Consider the following 6,198-nt stretch of genomic DNA (forward strand, 5'->3'; position numbering starts at 1 on the left):
TCTCTCAGCAGGATTTGGAACATAGCAGGTCATCATAGTCTCTCCCTTGCTTCGCAGGTAACATTCCTTCAGTGAACGAAGATAATTCCCAGCAGCAGGAGACAAACATGTATGATCTTCATCGCCAAACCAAGAACACAGCAGTAGGAGACAAACAGGTAGATACACAAATAAATCAATGTTGAACAACTGATGAATAACCCCATACCTGTATAGAAGAGGACGACAAGCACCAACCGCAGTCGAAGAAAGGGGGATCGGAGATATCAACAGCTTCAGGGGCAGCAACAATCAAGAACGAAAGAAATAGAAGAAAGAAACAGAAAATTGAATGATGTTATCTTCCTCACAAGAACGGTGATAATAAATGACTAAAGAACAAGAAAAAGAAAACAAGAAGAGAATGAACACTGACAAGAAAATGATAAAAGTTTTTTTTTTCACATTCTCTTTCCTATTTATGAAGCTAGAGAAGACAATAACTGCTCCTCGTACCAAGGAGCAGTTACGGGGAAAGTTAATTCAAAGTGGGAAACGTGTAGGACTACCTTTCTTCTTCAAAATTGCAAAATATGGCCAAGTTAGAAGAAGAGGGGCAAATTGTATGTACACCTTTCATCATCCACCACGTGTACATAAAGAGACACGTGGAAGGCATGCGAAGCGAGACATCAAAACATGATAGCAAGCATCTCATCAGAAGATGCCATCGGTCAGCAGATCTGACAGTCAGGGATAGAGGACCACATAGGTATGATGGATCAGAGGAGCACCAGATAATACCCCTTGCGTGTTAACACACCCAATCCCGAGGAAGATCCCAGATCAACGGCCGAGAGGAAGTTTGGCTGACACAGATGTGACCAGACAAAGAGACACTTGTCTGACACGAGCAGACATCCATCTAACCGCATTAAATACCAAATTAAGATATATACACGTGTCAATCAGCTCGTGGAAGAAGCGAAGATAACCCTTCGTATTCAATCTCAGGCCGCGACATACGCCGAATACCTCTGCGTGGTAGGCACAAAGCACAAGAAGATAAGATTACAACGGCACCTCAGAGATGGGACCCACGTTCCATCCCTATAAATACCCCTCTCCACTAAGAGAGTAGGGGCAGACCATTTTGGAGAGCAATTAGAGGAGAAGATAGGAGAGAGAAATAGGAAGAGTAAGTAATCCCCCTACTTCCGCAGACCTATGTATATCCTAAATTCATTCGACTATCCTTGTAACCATTCAGTACATAGTGAAACACCAAACCCCGTGGATGTAGGCCTTAGTGCCGAACCACGTAAATCTGTCTCATTTACATTTCAGCACCTTACATTCAGCGTTAAACTTCATATGCTTTATATTTATACTTGATTCTTGATTTATTTCTTTATACGAACATTATTTATGATAATATTCGACTAGACAATGACAAGCCCGAAGGCTTCGAGTCGATGAATCAATATAATCATCCCGTTACGCGTACGACGTACAATTCTAGAATTAGGATGTATGCGAATATTGTTTGTGAACACGTGGATAGCTTCGTGATTTATGTGTTCACAATTATCAAACCTCAGTACAAATCAATCGCATGAAAGAAGTTAGTTTTGCCGGATCCATTAGCACCAACAATGCAATTAACTTTAGGGATGAACTCTTCACTTTCAATCTGCTCTCTGTAACTCTTAAACCCTTGGATAATAATCTGCTTTATATGCATTTCTTCGGAATAATAATCCCAAATAACTTCTTCAATCCCAGATGATCATCCGCAAAGTGGTTTCAGATCAGAGAGATAAAAAGTAACTTTCTGGAAGTGTAAGGAGTAAGTTTTTTTATTTAAATTGCGAAACTTATTTAAAGATAATAAGTTTTTAGATAATTAGTTTTTAGGTTTAAGTACGTATTAGGGTAAAGATGACGGGCCGCGAGTCATAACCCCAAAGGTGTCACTATCCATGCACAAAAACTCCAAGTGAAAACTACAGCCACACCCATTTTCCAAATTTTGGACACTGTGAAACCCACCGACAAAAAAGTTCAGGCGTGCACCCATTTCTTCCTTCAAAATTATTCCTAAACCTAGAATTTTTAGAATTTTGTTTCCGTTTTTTAACAGTTCAATATCTCAATCTCCTCTTCTCGGTATCTCTCTTTGTGTCTCTTCTTCTTCTTCCTCTTCTCGATTTTTCCTCTCGATTTTTCCTCTCGATAAAAATCAATTCATTATAAACAAATCGATGAGTTCTGCTGACGAATTAAGAAGAAGTGATGGAGAATTAAAGGGTTTTGTTTGAATCTGAGAAAGGAAGAAGGAAGAAAAGCAGTTGTTGCTGCTGTTGAATCTGAATTGAGAGAAAAAGGGGTTGATTTGATGGTATGGGTGTTGATTTGAAAGATGCAGATGAAGATAATATCGTTAATTGTCAATTTAAGATGAAGAAGAGACTTAGTGGAGATTGGCGCTGCAATTTAATTGGAGATTTGATAAAATTGAATTAACAGAGAGTAGTTGATGGTTCAATTTGTGATGGGTTCTGTTGATTTTTTGAAGATTCAAGAAGGAATATGGGATAAAGAAGGAAATTAGGGTTTGAAGCAGTTGTTGTTGTTAAAGGAACGAATCTGGATTCCAGATAAGGTTTGATGGTGGTAGTGATTGATTGAGATGATTATGTGCTGGATTGATCGAGAAGAAGAAATGTTGAACTGAAATGGTTTTTTTGGTGTTGGGTTTTATTTTCTCCACACCAAGCAAAAGGGGGAGTACACTGATAGACACATTTTTGTGTCTAATTTATCCTCAATGTTCTGTATTGTTAGACTCGATTAAATACTTATTGTGTTATTTTATGTTTTTGTAGATGTTTTTGGAAAAATAAGCTCTTACGGCGAAATTGGATCGAAAGTGGTGTTTTACACCCCCAGGATAGAGACTAAAAACACCCCAGAATTCGCCGGAGGAACCCAGAAAAAATGCTGGAAACACCCCAGAAAAATTACTTAAGGCACCCCAAAGGACATGTGTTATTCGGACTCCAACAACGGCTAAGGGGAGACCACTGGATAAGGGGTGACCTTCTTCACAAATTCAAAAAAATATTTTGGCGGGAAAATATTTTTTATCACAGGCAGATTTTTCGATCGGATTTTGGAGGAGTTTTTGTGCGATTCAATCGCTGAAACTTCATGGGTAGATGTGATATGTCATAGAAAAGCTGGTATGGGTGTTTGTTTCGTTCAAATTTGGCTGAATAACTTGGTTTAATCCAAACAGTGAGTTGGAGGATAAACACAAACTTACACGAGTTTAAACGTGTACTGCTCGTGATTGGAAGACTTAACCAATATTCTGGAGCGTGAAGAAGGTATAAAAGGAAAGAAACACAGCTGAGAACGCGTGAAAATTATTAAACAGGGAAGAAAATCTTCCCGAAAATATTTTTTGTCACCCGAGTAAAGAGAGGATTATCTCGAGTTATGGAGGAGATTTCTTGTGTTGTAGGTGTATAAAAAGGGTCTTGAGGTATCATAGAAGGGGTGTCGATAGTCTGGGGGGCTGAGGAGAGCCAGAGAAGAAGAAATTCAAGTTTTCCCAAACTCGGTTTCTGCTGCTGCTGATGATGATGAACATGAAAAACACGAAGAACGGACCATCCAAGACCGTCGTTTTCCAACAGTAACAACGACTCACAGTCGTGGATCGTACATCAGAGGAAGACTTATTTTCCAGCATTTGCGACACAGAGCCGTGGGTGTTAGAGCAACAGTAACAGTGACAATCCTCTGTATCGTTGTTTTTTATTGGTTTGTAACAAATATAATTGTTACAAAACCCGGTTTTTAATTATTTCTCCATTTTCATCATTTGTAAACACCCTTTGAGCAATAATAATGATTTTTGAGCGTGTTTCCAACATGATGAGCGGCTGATTCTCTCACAACCAAGGCAATGAGGAAGCTATTTACGCATGAATAATTGGTAACTATTTTATTTTCTCTAATATTTAATTATAACTCACTCAATCACTGCTTTTGCAGAGTTTTAAATTTTTTGCGTAATTTTCCTAATCAGTTGTGATTCAATTAGATAGGTTATGCTTTGTTTAGATAGTCTATGCTTAAGGGATACAATTGATGTTTGAGAATTTGCTTGATTATTAGTGAGTTAAGATATAAAGGACTTAAAAGATAATTAGAGTTTTGGATTATTAACCATCATTAATTCATGTGTAATAGTGGAATCAGTGTCTTGGTTATTTTCTCATACCTCTCGCCCACTTTGTTAATATTTTTGTATATAATTTTATCAAATCTTTAAATTTATTCTTCACAAGTCCGAGAGTTTGAACCTCATTACTTCAACAACAATCAAAAATATTATCATTTTGGCGCCGCCGACGCGGATTTGTGCTTAGGTAGAACTTTTAGGTTTTTTTTTTTATTTCATTTGTTTTTTTTACGTTTCTTTGAGTGTGTCTTTGTATTACAGGTTTGAAGTTGGATACCAAAAACTTGGAATCAAAGCTTAAGCAAAAGCAAAAGAGAAGGAAAAAGACAAAGCAAAAAAGAAAAAAGAGCAAAAGAAAAATTAAAAAAAAAAAAAGAGAATTTTTTTTCAGAGACCTTCCATTTTTTGTAATTATTTTTTTTATTTCTTTTCTTTTGCACTTTATTTGGACTTTGGACTTGGACAATTATTTTTTTTAAACCCTAAGAAAGGGTACATTAAATATAAAACTGTTTGCAGGGAAGGACGACGATTACAATATCGTCTCGGCCCCTCGGGTTCGCACATGACATAGGAGTCGTGGCCCGAGTCGACTTCAGCGGTTCTGCGCCCGTCTGGTACGGGAGGTAAGCTTTCGAAACACCCGTGAATCCCCTGTCAGTGGGTTTATTGTATGCCTTAAGGTGAATATATGCTAAGGATTTGAATACGGTTGTTTTAATTTCCTAGTAAAGGGCAAGGCCTGGCCAAATTAAGATAAGGAATCGGATTTCATCACCGTTTCCTTCTTTCCCGCTTTAGGAAAACGAAACGAAACGCGAACCTAAGCTTAAAATATTGACTAGAACGAGACCTATAGGGTAACGAGCTTAATAGGAAAGTCGTTCGAAAAATATTGGTTACTTTTTTTGAGCATACTTTGAAGTTCATGATGGTTTCTGCGAGTTGAATGCGTGACTGCGCCGCCTTATAATACCGGTGAGACCTTGGGTATCAAATCTCCTCGCAGCTTCCCTCGTCTCAATTCAACTTACTTAAACTCGGATTGATTCCAGAAAGGTTTGCTCAGATTGTAACGAATTCCTTTTCGAAATATTAGAAGCCGGTCTAGAAACAATCTAAGTGGAGCCATCATGCTTGTTGTTTGCTAGATTTTATAGGTTTGATTTGGTCGAGTCAGCCTTGTTTGTGATTGTGTAGAATTCCCTTGCAATTAAGAATGTCGAACTGGTATGATAGAAGCCAATACAATGATTATCGACCTGAATTTGAATATGGACATCATCCTTTCTATGACAATGTTGGGAATTGTGGTTGGGAACGCCATCCTTTGGAAGGATATGGGTCATACCCTGGTGAGCCCAATTACTATCCACACATGCATCAGTCTTACGAGCAAGAATATTGTAGTACTAGTTCTTCGTCTCCAGAGGATACAATCAAACTATTGAAAAGTAGTCTTTTTTATGATCCCTCTGTTCCTATTCCTCCTCTAGAAGAGTCCCTCGAGAAGTTAGCTGAGTCGACGCGTAAGTTAGCTGAGATGAATAGTATAATTATATACGAAAGAACTACAATAATGAGTGAACCTTCTTTAGAAGACCAACTCAAGCGGATAGCTGAGACGAACGAAATAATTGCTCGAAATTACTTAAATTGCCAATATAGTGTATCCAATAATACCCTTGAGAATGAATATAGTTATTTACATAATCAAGATAACAAGGTTATAATTGGTAGAACTACTTGTTTTGATGAGGTTCTATCTTTTTCATGTTATTATGATGAGGATAGTGTTGATGGAGAATCATACTTATGTAAGAATAGTGATCAGGAAATGGATACTCCAATTGAGCTTTACAATGATAATATTATTTCTATTTCAAATCCAAATAATTTTAATAATTATTCACCTATTCAAAAGGACGAGGATTTGACTAGAGATACCCTCGTTTTAGACGATG

At 37.6% G+C, this 6,198-nt stretch overlaps 1 pseudogene; it reads right to left on the bottom strand.

The window, feature by feature from the left end:
* The window catches only part of LOC113293529, a 33,162-nt pseudogene extending 31,439 nt beyond the window's left edge, over positions 1 to 1,723 (bottom strand).
* Between the last annotated feature and the right edge of the window lie 4,475 nt (positions 1,724 to 6,198).

The sequence above is a fragment of the Papaver somniferum genome, chromosome 7, assembly GCF_003573695.1.
Source record: "Papaver somniferum cultivar HN1 chromosome 7, ASM357369v1, whole genome shotgun sequence".
NCBI lineage: Eukaryota > Viridiplantae > Streptophyta > Magnoliopsida > Ranunculales > Papaveraceae > Papaver > Papaver somniferum.